At 44.1% G+C, this 18,446-nt stretch overlaps 1 protein-coding gene across 1 annotated transcript in view; it reads left to right on the forward strand.

Annotated features, from left to right (window-relative positions):
* The window catches only part of LOC133424197 (immunoglobulin superfamily DCC subclass member 3-like), a 130,663-nt gene that overhangs the window by 54,131 nt on the left and 58,086 nt on the right, over positions 1–18,446 (forward strand). The window lies entirely within an intron of this gene.

Below are 18,446 nucleotides of genomic sequence, written 5' to 3' on the forward strand. Positions count from 1 at the left end.
ACCCTGACCTTTTAACCTTAGATGAACACACACACACACACACAAACACACACACACACACACACACACACACACACACACACACACACACACACACACGATAGGTGTTATTATGGGATGGCAGGTGTTTTTATAGGATGTTAGTGTTATTATGGGATGGCAGGTGTTTTTATAGGATATTAGTGTTATTATGGGATGTCAGGTGTTTTTATAGGATGTTAGTGTTATTATGGGATGTCAGGTGTTTTTATAGGATGTTAGTGTTATTATGGGATGTCAGGTGTTTTTATAGGATGTTAGTGTTATTATGGGATGTTAGTGTTATTATGGGATGGTAGGTGTTTATTATGGGATGGTAGTGTTATTGGTGTTAGCGGTCCCGTTAGCGGTTCTGTTAGCGGTCCTGTTAGCGATCCCGTTAGCGGTCCCGTTAGCGGTCCAGTTAGCGATCCCGTTAGCGGTCCAGTTAGCGACCCCGTTAGCGGTCCCGTTAGCAATCCCGTTAGCGGTCCCGTTAGCGGTTGTTAGCGATCCCGTTAGCGATCCCGTTAGCGGCTCAGTTAGCGATCCCGTTAGCGGTTTGGTTAGCGGTCCCGTTAGCGGTTCAGTTAGCGATTCCGTTAGCGATCCCGTTAGCGGTCCCGTTAGCGGTCCAGTTAGCGGTCCCGTTAGCGGTCCCGTTAGCAATCCCATTAGCGGCCCCGTTAGCGGTTCCGCTAGCGGTTGTTAGCGATCCCGTTAGCGGTCCTGTTAGCGGTTCTGTTAGCGGTCCCATTAGCGGTTCCGTTAGCGGTTGTTAGCGGTCCCGTTAGCGACCCCATTAGCGGCTCGGTTAGCGGTCCCATTAGCGATCCCGTTAGCGATCCCGTTAGCGATCCCGTCAGCGGTTGTTAGCGATCCCGTTAGCGGTTCTGTTAGCGGTTCTGTTAGCGGTTCCGTTAGCGGTTGTTAGCGGTCCCGTTAGCGACCCCATTAGCGGCTCGGTTAGCGGTCCCATTAGCGATCCCGTTAGCGATCCCGTTAGCGATCCCGTTAGCGATCCCGTTAGCGGTCCAGTTAGCGATCCCGTTAGCGATCCCATTAGCGGTCCCGTTAGCGGTCTCGTTAGCGGTTCCGTTAGCGGTTGTTAGCGGCTCGGTTAGCGATTCCGTTAGCGGCTCGGTTAGCGATCCCGTTAGCGATCCTGTTAGCGGTCCCGTTAGCGGTCCCGTTAGCGGTTCCGTTAGCGGTTCTGTTAGCGGTCCCACTAGCGGTTCCGTTAGCGGTTGTTAGCGGTCCCGTTAGCGACCCCATTAGCGGCTCGGTTAGCGGTCCCATTAGCGATCCTGTTAGCGATCCCATTAGCGATCCCGTTAGCGGTTGTTAGCGATCCCGTTAGCGGTCCTGTTAGCGGTTCTGTTAGCGGTTCTGTTAGCGGTCCCGTTAGCGGTTCCGTTAGTGGTTGTTAGCGGTCCCGTTAGCGACCCCATTAGCGGCTCGGTTAGCGGTCCCATTAGCGATCCCGTTAGCGATCCCGTTAGCGGTCCCGTTAGCGATCCCGTTAGCGATCCCATTAGCGGTCCCGTTAGCGGTCTCGTTAGCGGTTCCGTTAGCGGTTGTTAGCGGCTCGGTTAGCGATTCCGTTAGCGGCTCGGTTAGCGATCCCGTTAGCTATCCCGTTAGCGGTCCCGTTAGCGGTCTTGTTAGCGGTTCTATTAGCCTATTACATATTTTCTGTAATAACTTTTGAATGGTTTGACATAGAGAGTCATGGGTGGTGTCATTGGAATCTGTATCGAGTCCTTGACCCTCATTGGTGCAAATTAGCCCCGCCCCTTCTTCTGATTGGCTGATACGTTATAGTCAAATATCTTTTGAATGGTATGACATACAGAGTCATGGATGATGTCATATTAATCAGTATATTAATCAGTATCGAGCCCCGCGATCATCCGGCAGTAGTCCGTGGCACTTCAAAATTTCCCGGGAATTTTGGTCTAGTTTATTATATATTCTTCCGTAAAAACTTCGGCGCGTAACTAGTCCCACAGCTTTGAGAAAACGCGAAAAGTAAAAACGTAGAAACGTGCGCCTTAATCGGGAATCGATGGGTATGACTTTTATAAGCAATTGGCGTGCACGTTTTTGCGCAACGTGCACAAACGTGCGCTTTTTGCCCCATCCGGAACGCATTGCGTGAACTTTGGGGCCTCACCACTCGCACACCGTTACTCGAAAAATTCTGAACCGATTTAGAAAGTTGTAGGCCCTGAATTTAACTACAGTCCTGTGGATTTTCAGAACGATGGCACGAATAGTTTTTGCACAAAGTGCAAAAACATTTCCAAATTTCCAAACTAATGGGGAAGATTTTCCCATGCATTTCAATGGCGCCATTATAAGCGGATGGGAAAATGTTGAGAAAAAAAAGACAAAATTCACCTTTTTTCCGAGTCACGTATCTTTCTCATACTTGCACGTAGAAACGTCATTCAAACTTCAAAACGGAGGAAAAGTTCTCTTCTCTCTCCAAACCCCGGACTGTTTTTTCCTAAAATGTACACTTTTCAAGATATGAGCGCTCAAGCGAGGACTGGAAATCACTTTTTTGTCAAATCTTCAGTGCGGTTCGAATTCATTAGAGTGGAGAGACTTTCGAAAAATGATCATAATTTTTATTTGTAACTCGAGCTCACGGGCAAACCGTAAAAGCTAGAAAGATAATTTTTGGTCAGAATGTAGACATGGATGTTGAGATTCATAAAATGTGACTTTGACAGGCGTGGTGTGCACACAATTTTAACGGGGGGCCCAACAGACACGCCAAATCCTGTCTCGCTCTCCATTGAGTCCCATGTTAAATGAAGTTTTCTTCAAAAAAATCTCATTTTTGTTTTCGAATTGCCGTTACTAACACATTTTAAGGAATATCTGAATGAAAATAAGATTGACAGAATGTTCTGGGTTCTCCGTCTCTCACGATGTTTTCATTTTTCTGCTAAGAGCTACGGTTTGACCGCAAAGTGGAGTGATTTGAGGTTTGTCACAACCGAAAATCTAGCTGTCATTCCCGCTCCCTCTGTATCAGGTTCTTGTTGCCCCTAACAACCAGAGCACAGCTGTGCTGATTAGACTGACCCAGACCTTGTCACATGACACAGTCATTACAGACTTCATGTAATATAACCTGGATAATGGAGGAATCTGAACCCTGACCTTTTGACCTTACATGATCCCCAGTCCTGCTGGGAACAGGTTCATTGGATATATATGTATATTATTATTATTATACATATAAATATTTACATTTGTATATTATATATACAAATTAGCCCCGCCCCTTCTTGTGATTGGCCGATACGTTATAGTCCAATATCTTTTGAATGGTTTGACATACAGAGACATGGGTGGTGTCAAATGACTAAGTATCGAGTCCCTGACCCTCATTGGTGCAAATTAGCCACGCCCCTTCTTCTGATTGGCCGATACGTTATAGTCCAATATCTTTTGAATGGTTTGACATACAGAGACATGGGTGGTGTCAAATGACTAAGTATCGAGTCCCTGACCCTCATTGGTGCAAATTAGCCACGCCCCTTCTTCTGATTGGCTGATACGTTAAAGTCCAATATCTTTTGAATGGTTTGACATACAGAGACATGGGTGGTGTCAAATGACTAAGTATGGAGTCCCTGACCCTCATTGGTGCAAATTAGCCCCGCCCCTTCTTCTGATTGGCTGATACGTTAAAGTCCAATATCTTTTGAATGGTTTGACATACAGAGACATGGGTGGTGTCAAATGACTAAGTATCGAGTCCCTGACCCTCATTGGTGCAAATTAGCCACGCCCCTTCTTCTGATTGGCTGATACGTTAAAGTCCAATATCTTTTGAATGGTTTGACATACAGAGACATGGGTGGTGTCAAATGACTAAGTATCGAGTCCCTGACCCTCATTGGTGCAAATTAGCCACGCCCCTTCTTCTGATTGGCTGATACGTTAAAGTCCAATATCTTTTGAATGGTTTGACATACAGAGACATGGGTGGTGTCAAATGACTAAGTATGGAGTCCCTGACCCTCATTGGTGCAAATTAGCCCCGTCCCTTCTTCTGATTGGCTGATACGTTAAAGTCCAATATCTTTTGAATGGTTTGACATACAGAGACATGGGTGGTGTCAAATGACTAAGTATCGAGTCCCTGACCTTCATGGGTGCATCCCGCGATCATCCGGCAGTAGTCCGTGGCACTTCAAAATTTCCCGGGAATTTTGGTCTAGTTTATTTATTTATTCTTCCGTATAAACTTCGGCGCGTAACTAGTTGCGCAGCTTTGAGAAAACTCAAAAAGTAAAAACGTAGAAACGTGCGACTTAATCGGGACTTCATGGGAATGACTTTTATTAGCGATTGGCGTGCACGTTTTTGCGCAACGTGCACAAACGTGCACTTTTTGCCCCATCCGGAACGCATTGCGTCAACTTTGGGGCCTCACCACTCGCACACCGTTACTCGAAAAATTATGAACCGATTTAGAAAGTTGTAGGCCCTGAATTTAACTACATTCCTGTGGATTTTCAGAACGATGGCACGAATAGTTTTTGCACGAAGTGCAAAAACATTTCCAAATTTCCAAACTAATGGGGACCATGTATTTGTATGGGGCAGCATTTCACACTGTGTGTGGGATGAGGTTAAAAAAAAAAAAAATCACCTTTTTTCTGAGTCACCTATCTTTCTCATACTTGCACGTAGAAACGTCATTCAAACTTCAAAACGGAGGAAAACTTCTCTTCTCTCTCTAAACCCCAGACTGTTTTTTCCTAAAATGTACACTTTTCAAGATATGAGCCCTCAAGCGAGGACTGGAAATCACTTTTTTTCAAATCTAGAGCACGGGAGTCAGTTTGCTAGAGTGTAGTTACACTGAAAAAAAAACATGATTTCTTATTTGTAACTCGAGGTCACGGCCAAACCGTAAAAGGTAGACAGATCATTTTTGGTCAGAATATAGACATAGGTGTTGTGATTTATAAAATGTGACTTTCACAGGCGTGGTGTGCACAAAATTTTAACGGTGGAGCCAACAGACACGCCAATTCCTGTCTGTCTCTTCATTGACTCCCATGTTAAATGAAGTTTTCTTAAAAAAAATCTCATTTTTGTTTTCGAATTGCCGTTACTAACACATTTTAAGGAATATCTGAATAAAATTAAGATTGTCAGAATCTTCCGGGTTCTGTCTCTCTCACGATGTCTTTGTTTTTCTGATAGGAGCTACAGTTTGATTACAAGGTGAAGTTATTTGAGGCTTGTCAAATCCAAAAAACTAGCTGAGTCATTCCAATACAATATACACTACCATACTTCCGGGTCATGTGACCCAGAACTGGTCACATGACACATCAATGCAGACTTCATAATACTTTACCTTGGATAATGGAGGAATCTGAACCCTGACCTTACATGATCCCCATTTTATTTTTATAGGATGTTAGTGTTATTATGGGATGGCAGGTGTTTTTATAGGATGTTAGTGTTATTATGGGATGGCAGGTGTTTTTTTAAGGTTTTTAGCGTTATTATGGGATGGCAGGTGTTTTTATAGGATGTTAGTGTTATTATGGGATGGTAGGTGTTTATTATGGGATGGTAGTGTTATTGGTGTTAGCGGTCCCGTTAGCGGTTCTGTTAGCGGTCCTGTTAACGATCCCGTTAGCGGTCCAGTTAGCGATCCCGTTAGCGGTCCAGTTAGCGACCCCGTTAGCAATCCCGTTAGCGGTTGTTAGCGATCCCGTTAGCAATCCCGTTAGCGGCTCGGTTAGCGGTCCCGTTAGCGATCCCGTTAGCGATCCCGTTAGCGGTCCCGTTAGCGGTCCCGTTAGCGGTCCCGTTAGCGGTTCCGTTAGCGATCCCGTTAGCGGTCCCGTTAGCGGTCCCGTTAGCGGTTCCGTTAGCGGCTCGGTTAGCGATTCCGTTAGCGGCTCGGTTAGCGGTCCCGTTAGCGATCCCGTTAGCGATCCCGTTAGCGGTTCAGTTAGCGGTTCTGTTAGCGGTCCTGTTAGCGGTTCCGTTAGCGGTTGTTAGCGGTCCCGTTAGCGACCCCATTAGCGGCTCCGTTAGCGATCCCGTTAGCGATCCCGTTAGCGGTCCCGTTAGCGGTCCCGTTAGCGGTCCCGTTAGCGGTCCCGTTAGCGGTTCCGTTAGCGATCCCATTAGCGGTCCCGTTAGCGGTCCCGTTAGCGGTCCCGTTAGCGGTTGTTAGCGGCTCGGTTAGCGATTCCGTTAACGGCTCGGTTAGCGGTCCCGTTAGCGATCCCGTTAGCGATCCCGTTAGCGGTTCAGTTAGCGGTTCTGTTAGCGGTACTGTTAGCGGTTTCGTTAGCGGTGGTTAGCGGTCCCGTTAGCGACCCCATTAGCGGCTCCGTTAGCGATCCCGTTAGCGATCCCGTTAGCGGTCCCGTTAGCGGTCCAGTTAGCGGTCCCGTTAGCGGTCCCGTTAGCGGTTCCGTTAGCGATCCCATTAGCGGCCCCGTTAGCGGTCCCGTTAGCGGTTCCGTTAGCGGTTGTTAGCGGCTCGGTTAGCGATTCCGTTAGCGGCTCGGTTAGCGGTCCCGTTAGCGGTCCCGTTAGCGATCCCTTTAGCGATCCCGTTAGCGGTTCAGTTAGCGATCCCGTTAGAGGTTCCGTTAGCGGTTCTGTTAGCTATCCCGTTAGCGGTCCCGTTAGCGGTCTTATTAGCGGTTCTATTAGCCTATTACATATTTTCTGTAATAACTTTTGAATGGTTTGACATAGAGAGTCATGGGTGGTGTCAAATGACTAAGTATCGAGTCCTTGACCTTCATGGGTGCAAATAAGCCCCGCGATCATCCGGCAGTAGTCCGTGGCACTTCAAAATTTCCCGGGAATTTTGTCTAGTTAGTGCCACGGCTGCGCCACGTGGCACTCCTCCTCCATTGAGCTGCGCAAGCTCAATGGAGGAGGAGTGCCTCGTGCGCAGCACGAGGCACTCATACTATTGCTCAGGCTTATTATTAGTGCCACGGCTGCGCCACGTGGCACTCCTCCTCCATTGAGATGCGCAAGCTCAATGGAGGAGGAGTGCCTCGTGCGCAGCACGAGGCACTCATACTATTGCTCAGGCTTATTATTTATTATTAGTGCCACGGCTGCGCCACGTGGCACGCCTCCTCCATTGAGATGCGCAAGCTCAATGGAGGAGGAGTGCCTCGTGCGCAGCACGAGGCACTAATACTATTGCTCAGGCTTATTATTTATTATTATTTATTCCATATTCTTCCGTATAAACTTCGGCGCGTAACTAGTCGCACAGCTTTGAGAAAACTCAAAAAGTAAAAACGTAGAAACGTGCGACTTAATCGGGAATCAATTGGTATGACTTTTATAAGCGATTGGCGTGCACGTTTTTGCGCAACGTGCACAAACGTGCGCTTTTTGCCCCATCCGGAACGCATTGCGTGAACTTTGGGGCCTCACCACTCGCATACCGTTACTCGAAAAATTCTGAACCGATTTAGAAAGTTGTAGGCCCTGAATTTAACTACAGTCCTGTGGATTTTCAGAACGATGGCACGAATAGTTTTTGCACGAAGTGCAAAAACATTTCCAAATTTCCAAACTAATGGGGAACTGTTTTCCCATGCATTTCAATGGCGCCATTCAAAGCGGATGGGAAAATGTTGAGAAAAAAAAGACAAAATTCACCTTTTTTCCAAGTCACGTATCTTTCTCATACTTGCACGTAGAAACGTCATTCAAACTTCAAAACGGAGGAAAACTTCTCTTCTCTCTCCAAACCCCGGACTGTTTTTTCCTAAAATGTACACTTTTCAAGATATGAGCCTTCAAGCGAGGACTAAAAAACCCCCTTTTTCAAATCTAGAGTGGAGGTTTTAATTGATCAGAGTGAGCAGAACCCTGAAAAAATGACCATAATTTTTATTTGTAACTCGACCTCACGGCCGAACCGTAAAAGCTGGACAGATAATTTTTGGTCAGAATGTAGACATACATTTTGGTATTCTTAAAATGTGACTTTGACAGGCGTGGTGTGCACAAAATTTAAACGGGGAGACTAAGAGCCATGCCAATTCCTGTCTCTCTCTCCATTCACTGCAATGTTAAATAAAAATTTCTTCAAAAAAATCTCATTTTTGTTTTCGAATTGCCGTTACTAACACATTTTAAGGAATATCTGAATAAAATTAAGATTGTCAGAATCTTCCGGGTTCTGTCTCTCTCACGATGTCTTTGTTTTTCTGCTAGGAGCTACAGTTTGTTTACAAGGTGAAGTTATTTGAGGCTTGTCAAATCCGAAGAACTAGCTGAGTCATTCCAATACAATATACACTACCATACTTCCGGGTCATGTGACCCAGAACTAGTCACATGACCCACTCAATGCAGACTTCATAATACTTTACCTTGGATAATGGAGGAATCTGAACCCTGACCTTTTGACCTTACATGATCCCCAGTCCTGCTGGGGACAGGTTCATGGGATATATATGTATATTATTATTATTATACATATAAATATTTACATTTGTATATTATATATACATATTAGCCCCGCCCCTTCTTCTGATTGGCCGATACGTTATAGTCCAATATCTTTTGAATGGTTTGACATAGAGACTCACGGGTGGTATCAAATGACTAAGTATCGAGCCCCTGACCCTCATTGGTGCAAATTAGCCCCGCCCCTTCTTCTGATTGGCCGATACGTTATAGTCCAATATATTTTGAATGGTTTGACATAGAGACTCACGGGTGGTATCAAATGACTAAGTATCGAGTCCCTGACCCTCATTGGTGCAAATTAGCCCCGCCCCTTCTTCTGATTGGCTGATACGTTATAGTCCAATATCTTTTGAATGGTTTGACATACAGAGACATGGGTGGTGTCAAATGACTAAGTATCGAGTCCCTGACCCTCATTGGTGCAAATTAGCCACGCCCCTTCTTCTGATTGGCCGATACGTTATAGTCCAATATCTTTTGAATGGTTTGACATACAGAGACATGGGTGGTGTCAAATGACTAAGTATGGAGTCCCTGACCCTCATTGGTGCAAATTAGCCACGCCCCTTCTTCTGATTGGCCGATACGTTAAAGTCCAATATCTTTTGAATGGTTTGACATACAGAGACATGGGTGGTGTCAAATGACTAAGTATCGAGTCCCTGACCCTCATTGGTGCAAATTAGCCCCGCCCCTTCTTCTGATTGGCCGATACGTTATAGTCCAATATCTTTTGAATGGTTTGACATACAGAGACATGGGTGGTGTCAAATGACCAAGTATCGAGTCCCTGACCCTCATTGGTGCAAATTAGCCACGCCCCTTCTTCTGATTGGCTGATACGTTAAAGTCCAATATCTTTTGAATGGTTTGACATACAGAGACATGGGTGGTGTCAAATGACTAAGTATCGAGTCCCTGACCCTCATTGGTGCAAATTAGCCACGCCCCTTCTTCTGATTGGCCGATACGTTATAGTCCAATATCTTTTGAATGGTTTGACATAGAGAGTCATGGGTGGTGTCAAATGACCAAGTATCGAGTCCTTGACCTTCATGGGTGCATCCCGCGATCATCCGGCAGTAGTCCGTGGCACTTCAAAATTTCCCGGGAATTTTGGTCTAGTTATTATTATTATTCCATATTCTTCCGTATAAACTTCGGCGCGTAACTAGTTGCGCAGCTTTGAGAAAACTCAAAAAGTAAAAACGTAGAAACGTGCGACTTAATCGGGAATCAATTGGTATGACTTTTATTAGCGATTGGCGTGCACGTTTTTGCGCAACGTGCACAAACGTGCGCTTTTTGCCCCATCCGGAACGCATTGCGAGAAGTTTGGGGCCTCACCACTCGCACACCGTTACTCGAAAAATTCTGAACCGATTTAGAAAGTTGTAGGCCCTGAATTTAACTACAGTCCTGTGGATTTTCAGAACGATGGCACGAATAGTTTTTGCACGAAGTGCAAAAACATTTCCAAATTTCCAAACTAATGGGGAAGATTTTCCCATGTATTTGTATGGGGCAGCATTTCACACTGTGGGTGTGAAATGTCCGGTGAAGGTTAAAAAAAAAAAAAAATCACCTTTTTTCCGAGTCACGTATCTTTCTCATACTTGCACGTAGAAACGTCATTCAAACTTCAAAACGGAGGAAAACTTCTCTTCTCTCTCCAAACCCCGGACTGTTTTTTCCTAAAATGTACACTTTTCAAGATATGAGCGCTCAAGCGAGGACTGGAAATCACTTTTTTGTCAAATCTTCAGTGCGGTTCTAATTGATCAGAGTGCGAGAGACTTTGAAAAAATGACCATAATTTTTATTTGTAACTCGAGCTCACGGCCGAACCGTAAAAGCTAGAAAGATAATCTTTGGTCAGAATGTAGACATAGATGTTGAGATTCAAATAATATGACTTTGACAGGCGTGGTGTGCACAAAATTTGAACGGGGGAGCCAAGAGTCACGCCAAATCCTGCCTCTGTCTCCATTGACTCCCATGTTAAATAACGTTTTCTTCAAAAAAATCTCATTTTTGTTTTCGAATTGCCGTTACTAACACATTTTAAGGAATATCTGAATAAAATTAAGATTGTCAGAATCTTCCGGGTTCTGTCTCTCTCACGATGTCTTTGTTTTTCTGCTAGGAGCTACAGTTTGATTACAAGGTGAAGTTATTTGAGGCTTGTCAAATCCGAAGAACTAGCTGAGTCATTCCAATACAATATACACTACCATACTTCCGGGTCATGTGACCCAGAACTAGTCACATGACCCACTCAATGCAGACTTCATAATACTTTACCTTGGATAATGGAGGAATCTGAACCCTGACCTTTTGACCTTACATGATCCCCAGTCCTGCTGGGGACAGGTTCATGGGATATATATGTATATTATTATTATTATTATACATATAAATATTTACATTTGTATATTATATATACATATTAGCCCCGCCCCTTCTTCTGATTGGCCGATACGTTATAGTCCAATATCTTTTGAATGGTTTGACATAGAGACTCACGGGTGGTATCAAATGACTAAGTATCGAGCCCCTGACCCTCATTGGTGCAAATTAGCCCCGCCCCTTCTTCTGATTGGCTGATACGTTAAAGTCCAATATCTTTTGAATGGTTTGACATACAGAGACATGGGTGGTGTCAAATGACTAAATATCGAGTCCCTGACCCTCATTGGTGCAAATTAGCCACGCCCCTTCTTCTGATTGGCTGATACATTAAAGTACAATATCTTTTGAATGGTTTGACATACAGAGACATGGGTGGTGTCAAATGACTAAGTATGGAGTCCCTGACCCTCATTGGTGCAAATTAGCCACGCCCCTTCTTCTGATTGGCTGATACGTTAAAGTCCAATATCTTTTGAATGGTTTGACATACAGAGACATGGGTGGTGTCAAATGACTAAGTATCGAGTCCCTGACCCTCATTGGTGCAAATTAGCCCCGCCCCTTCTTCTGATTGGCTGATACGTTAAAGTCCAATATCTTTTGAATGGTTTGACATACAGAGACATGGGTGGTGTCAAATGACTAAGTATCGAGTCCCTGACCCTCATTGGTGCAAATTAGCCCCGCCCCTTCTTCTGATTGGCCGATACGTTAAAGTCCAATATCTTTTGAATGGTTTGACATACAGAGACATGGGTGGTGTCAAATGACTAAGTATCGAGTCCCTGACCCTCATTGGTGCAAATTAGCCACGCCCCTTCTTCTGATTGGCCGATACGTTATAGTCCAATATCTTTTGAATGGTTTAACATACAGAGACATGGGTGGTGTCAAATGACTAAGTATCGAGTCCCTGACCCTCATTGGTGCAAATTAGCCACGCCCCTTCTTCTGATTGGCCGATACGTTATAGTCCAATATCTTTTGAATGGTTTAACATACAGAGACATGGGTGGTGTCAAATGACTAAGTATCGAGTCCCTGACCCTCATTGGTGCAAATTAGCCACGCCCCTTCTTCTGATTGGCTGATACGTTAAAGTCCAATATCTTTTGAATGGTTTGACATACAGAGACATGGGTGGTGTCAAATGACAAAGTATCGAGTCCTTGACCTTCATGGGTGCATCCCGCGATCATCCGGCAGTAGTCCGTGGCACTTCAAAATTTCCCGGGAATTTTGTCTAGTTATTATTATATATTCTTCCGTAAAAACTTCGGCGCGTAACTAGTCCCGCAGCTTTGAGAAAACGCGAAAAGTAAAAACGTACAAACGTGCGCCTTAATCGGGAATCGATTGGTATGACTTTTATAAGCAATTGGCGTGCACGTTTTTGCGCAACGTGCACAAACGTGCGCTTTTTGCCCCATCCGGAACGCATTGCGTGAACTTTGGGGCCTCACCACTCGCACACCGTTACTCGAAAAATTCTGAACCGATTTAGAAAGTTGTAGGCCCTGAATTTAACTACAGTCCTGTGGATTTTCAGAACGATGGCACGAATAGATTTTGCACGAAGTGCAAAAACATTTCCAAATTTCCAAACTAATGGGGAAGATTTTCCCATGCATTTCAATGGCGCCATTATAAGCGGATGGGAAAATGTTGAGAAAAAAAAGACAAAATTCACCTTTTTTCCGAGTCACGTATCTTTCTCATACTTGCACGTAGAAACGTCATTCAAACTTCAAAACGGAGGAAAACTTCTCTTCTCTCTCCAAACCCGAAACTGTTTTTTCCTAAAATGTACACTTTTCAAGATATGAGCCCTCAAGCGAGGACTGGAAATCACTTTTTTTCAAATCTAGAGCACGGGAGTCAGTTTGCTAGAGTGTAGTTACACTGAAAAAAAAACATGATTTCTTATTTGTAACTCGAGGTCACGGCCAAACCGTAAAAGGTAGACAGATCATTTTTGGTCAGAATATAGACATAGGTGTTGTGATTTATAAAATGTGACTTTGACAGGCCTGGTGTGCACAAAATTTTAACGGGGGGCCCAACAGACGCGCCAATTCCTGTCTCGCTGTTCATTGACTCCCATGTTAAAAAACATTTTCTTAAAAAAAATCTCATTTTTGTTTTCGAATTGCCGTTACTAACACATTTTAAGGAATATCTGAATGAAAATAAGATTGACAGAATGTTCTGGGTTCTCTGTCTCTCACGATGTTTTCATATTTCTGCTAAGAGCTACGGTTTGACCGCAAAGTGGAGTGATTTGAGGTTTGTCACAACCGAAAATCTAGCTGTCATTCCCGCTCCCTCTGTATCAGGTTCTTGTTGCCCCTAACAACCAGGGCACAGCTGTGCTGATTAGACTGACCCAGACCTTGTCACATGACACAGTCATTACAGACTTCATGTAATATAACCTGGATAATGGAGAAATCTGAACCCTGACCTTTTGACCTTACATGATCCCCAGTCCTGCTGGGAACAGGTTCATTGGATATATATGTATATTATTATTATTATACATATAAATATTTACATTTGTATATTATATATACAAATTAGCCCCGCCCCTTCTTGTGATTGGCCGATACGTTATAGTCCAATATCTTTTGAATGGTTTGACATACAGAGACATGGGTGGTATCAAATGACTAAGTATCGAGCCCCTGACCCTCATTGGTGCAAATTAGCCCCGCCCCTTCTTCTGATTGGCTGATACGTTAAAGTCCAATATCTTTTGAATGGTTTGACATACAGAGACATGGGTGGTGTCAAATGACTAAGTATCGAGTCCCTGACCCTCATTGGTGCAAATTAGCCCCGCCCCTTCTTCTGATTGGCCGATACGTTAAAGTCCAATATCTTTTGAATGGTTTGACATACAGACACATGGGTGGTGTCAAATGACTAAGTATCGAGTCCCTGACCCTCATTGGTGCAAATTAGCCCCGCCCCTTCTTCTGATTGGCCGATACGTTATAGTCCAATATCTTTTGAATGGTTTGACATAGAGAGTCATGGGTGGTGTCAAATGACCAAGTATCGAGTCCCTGACCCTCATTGGTGCAAATTAGCCACGCCCCCTCTTCTGATTGGCCGATACGTTATAGTCCAATATCTTTTGAATGGTTTGACATACAGAGACATGGGTGGTGTCAAATGACTAAGTATCGAGTCCCTGACCCTCATTGGTGCAAATTAGCCCCGCCCCTTCTTCTGATTGGCCGATACGTTATAGTCCAATATCTTTTGAATGGTTTGACATAGAGAGTCATGGGTGGTGTCAAATGACTAAGTATGGAGTCCCTGACCCTCATTGGTGCAAATTAGCCACGCCCCTTCTTCTGATTGGCTGATACGTTATAGTCCAATATCTTTTGAATGGTTTGACATACAGAGACATGGGTGGTGTCAAATGACCAAGTATCGAGTCCCTGACCCTCATTGGTGCAAATTAGCCACGCCCCTTCTTCTGATTGGCTGATACGTTAAAGTCCAATATCTTTTGAATGGTTTGACATAGAGAGTCATGGGTGGTGTCAAATGACTAAGTATCGAGTCCTTGACCTTCATGGGTGCATCCCGCGATCATCCGGCAGTAGTCCGTGGCACTTCAAAATTTCCCGGGAATTTTGGTCTAGTTAGTGCCACGGCTGCGCCACGTGGCACGCCTCCTCCATTGAGATGCGCAAGCTCAATGGAGGAGGAGTGCCTCGTGCGCAGCACGAGGCACTCATACTATTGCTCAGGCTTATTATTATTAGTGCCACGGCTGCGCCACGTGGCACGCCTCCTCCATTGAGATGCGCAAGCTCAATGGAGGAGGAGTGCCTCGTGCGCAGCACGAGGCACTAATACTATTGCTCAGGCTTATTATTTATTATTATTTATTCCATATTCTTCCGTATAAACTTCGGCGCGTAACTAGTTGCGCAGCTTTGAGAAAACTCAAAAAGTAAAAACGTAGAAACGTGCGACTTAATCGGGAATCAATTGGTATGACTTTTATAAGCGATTGGCGTGCACGTTTTTGCGCAACGTGCACAAACGTGCACTTTTTGCCCCATCCGGAACGCATTGCGTGAACTTTGGGGCCTCACCACTCGCATACCGTTACTCGAAAAATTCTGAACCGATTTAGAAAGTTGTAGGCCCTGAATTTAACTACAGTCATCTGGATTTTCAGAACGATGGCACGAATAGTTTTTGCACGAAGTGCAAAAACATTTCCAAATTTCCAAACTAATGGGGAAGATTTTCCCATGCATTTCAATGGCGCCATTATAAGCGGATGGGAAAATGTTGGGAAAAAAAAGACAAAATTCACCTTTTTTCCGAGTCACGTATCTTTCTCATACTTGCACGTAGAAAGGTCATTCAAACTTCAAAACGGAGGAAAACTTCTCTTCTCTCTCTAAACCCCGGACTGTTTTTTCCTAAAATGTACAATTTTCAAGATATGAGCGCTCAAGCGAGGACTGGAAATCACTTTTTTGTCAAATCTTCAGTGCGGTTCTAATTGATCAGAGTGCGAGAGACTTTAAAAAAATGATCATAATTTTTATTTGTAACTCGACCTCACGGCCAAACCGTAAAAGGTAGACAGATCATTTTTGGTCAGAATATAGACATAGGTTTTGTGATTCATAAAATGTGACTTTGACAGGCGTGGTGTGCACAAAATTTGAACGGGGAGACTAACAGCCATGCCAAATCCTGTCTTTCTCTGCATTGACTCCCATGTTAAATGAAGTTTTCTTCAAAAAAATCTCATTTTTGTTTTCGAATTGCCGTTACTAACACATTTTAAGGAATATCTGAATGAAAATAAGATTGACAGAATGTTCTGGGTTCTCCGTCTCTCACGATGTTTTCATTTTTCTGCTAAGAGCTACGGTTTGACCGCAAAGTGGAGTGATTTGAGGTTTGTCACAACCAAAAATCTAGCTGTCATTCCCGCTCCCTCTGTATCAGGTTCTTGTTGCCCCTAACAACCATAGCACAGCTGTGCTGATTAGACTGACCCAGACCTTGTCACATGACACAGTCATTACAGACTTCATGTAATATAACCTGGATAATGGAGAAATCTGAACCCTGACCTTTTGACCTTACATGATCCCCAGTCCTGCTGGGAACAGGTTCATTGGATATATATGTATATTATTATTATTATACATATAAATATTTACATTTGTATATTATATATACATATTAGCCCCGCCCCTTTTTCTGATTGGCCGATACGTTATAGTCCAATATCTTTTGAATGGTTTGACATACAGAGACATGGGTGGTGTCAAATGACTAAGTATGGAGTCCCTGACCCTCATTGGTGCAAATTAGCCACGCCCCTTCTTCTGATTGGCCGATACGTTATAGTCCAATATCTTTTGAATGGTTTGACATACAGAGACATGGGTGGTGTCAAATGACCAAGTATCGAGTCCCTGACCCTCATTGGTGCAAATTAGCCACGCCCCTTCTTCTGATTGGCTGATACGTTAAAGTCCAATATCTTTTGAATGGTTTGACATAGAGAGTCATGGGTGGTGTCAAATGACTAAGTATCGAATCCCTGACCCTCATTGGTGCAAATTAGCCCCGCCCCTTCTTCTGATTGGCCGATACGTTATAGTCCAATATCTTTTGAATGGTTTGACATAGAGAGTCATGGGTGGTGTCAAATGACTAAGTATCGAGTCCCTGACCCTCATTGGTACAAATTAGCCCCGCCCCTTCTTCTGATTGGCCGATACGTTATAGTCCAATATCTTTTGAATGGTTTGACATAGAGAGTCATGGGTGGTGTCAAATGACTAAGTATCGAGTCCCTGACCCTCATTGGTGCAAATTAGCCCCGCCCCTTCTTCTGATTGGCCGATACGTTATAGTCCAATATCTTTTGAATGGTTTGACATACAGATTCATGGATGATGTCATATTACTAAGTCTGGAGTCCTTGACCCTCATTGGTGCAAATTAGCCCCGCCCCTTCTTCTGATTGGCTGATACGTTATAGTCAAATATCTTTTGAATGGTTTGACATAGAGACTCACGGGTGGTATCAAATGACTAAGTATCGAGCCCCTGACCCTCATTGGTGCAAATTAGCCCCGCCCCTTCTTCTGATTGGCCGATACGTTATAGTCCAATATCTTTTGAATGGTTTGACATAGAGACTCACGGGTGGTATCAAATGACTAAGTATCGAGCCCCTGACCCTCATTGGTGCAAATTAGCCCCGCCCCTTCTTCTGATTGGCCGATACGTTATAGTCCAATATCTTTTGAATGGTTTGACATAGAGACTCACGGGTGGTATCAAATGACTAAGTATCGAGCCCCTGACCCTCATTGGTGCAAATTAGCCCCGCCCCTTCTTCTGATTGGCTGATACGTTAAAGTCCAATATCTTTTGAATGGTTTGACATACAGAGACATGGGTGGTGTCAAATGACTAAGTATCGAGTCCCTGACCCTCATTGGTGCAAATTAGCCACGCCCCTTCTTCTGATTGGCTGATACGTTAAAGTCCAATATCTTTTGAATGGTTTGACATACAGAGACATGGGTGGTGTCAAATGACTAAGTATCGAGTCCCTGACCCTCATTGGTGCAAATTAGCCCCGCCCCTTCTTCTGATTGGCTGATACGTTAAAGTCCAATATCTTTTGAATGGTTTGACATACAGAGACATGGGTGGTGTCAAATGAACAAGTATCGAGTCCCTGACCCTCATTGGTGCAAATTAGCCACGCCCCTTCTTCTGATTGGCCGATACGTTATAGTCCAATATCTTTTGAATGGTTTGACATAGAGAGTCATGGGTGGTGTCAAATGACCAAGTATCGAGTCCTTGACCTTCATGGGTGCATCCCGCGATCATCCGGCAGTAGTCCGTGGCACTTCAAAATTTCCCGGGAATTTTGGTCTAGTTTATTATTATTATTCCATATTCTTCCGTATAAACTTCGGCGCGTAACTAGTTGCGCAGCTTTGAGAAAACTCAAAAAGTAAAAACGTAGAAACGTGCGACTTAATCGGGAATCAATTGGTATGACTTTTATAAGCGATTGGCGTGCACGTTTTTGCGCAACGTGCACAAACGTGCGCTTTTTGCCCCATCCGGAACGCATTGCGTGAACTTTGGGGCCTCACCACTCGCATACCGTTACTCGAAAAATTCTGAACCGATTTAGAAAGTTGTAGGCCCTGAATTTAACTACAGTCCTCTGGATTTTCAGAACGATGGCACGAATAGTTTTTGCACGAAGTGCAAAAACATTTCCAAATTTCCAAACTAATGGGGAACTGTTTTCCCATGCATTTCAATGGCGCCATTCAAAGCGGATGGGAAAATGTTGAGAAAAAAAAGACAAAATTCACCTTTTTTCCAAGTCACGTATCTTTCTCATACTTGCACGTAGAAACGTCATTCAAACTTCAAAACGGAGGAAAACTTCTCTTCTCTCTCTAAACCCCGGA

Source organism: Cololabis saira, chromosome 3 (assembly GCF_033807715.1).
Source record: "Cololabis saira isolate AMF1-May2022 chromosome 3, fColSai1.1, whole genome shotgun sequence".
NCBI lineage: Eukaryota > Metazoa > Chordata > Actinopteri > Beloniformes > Belonidae > Cololabis > Cololabis saira.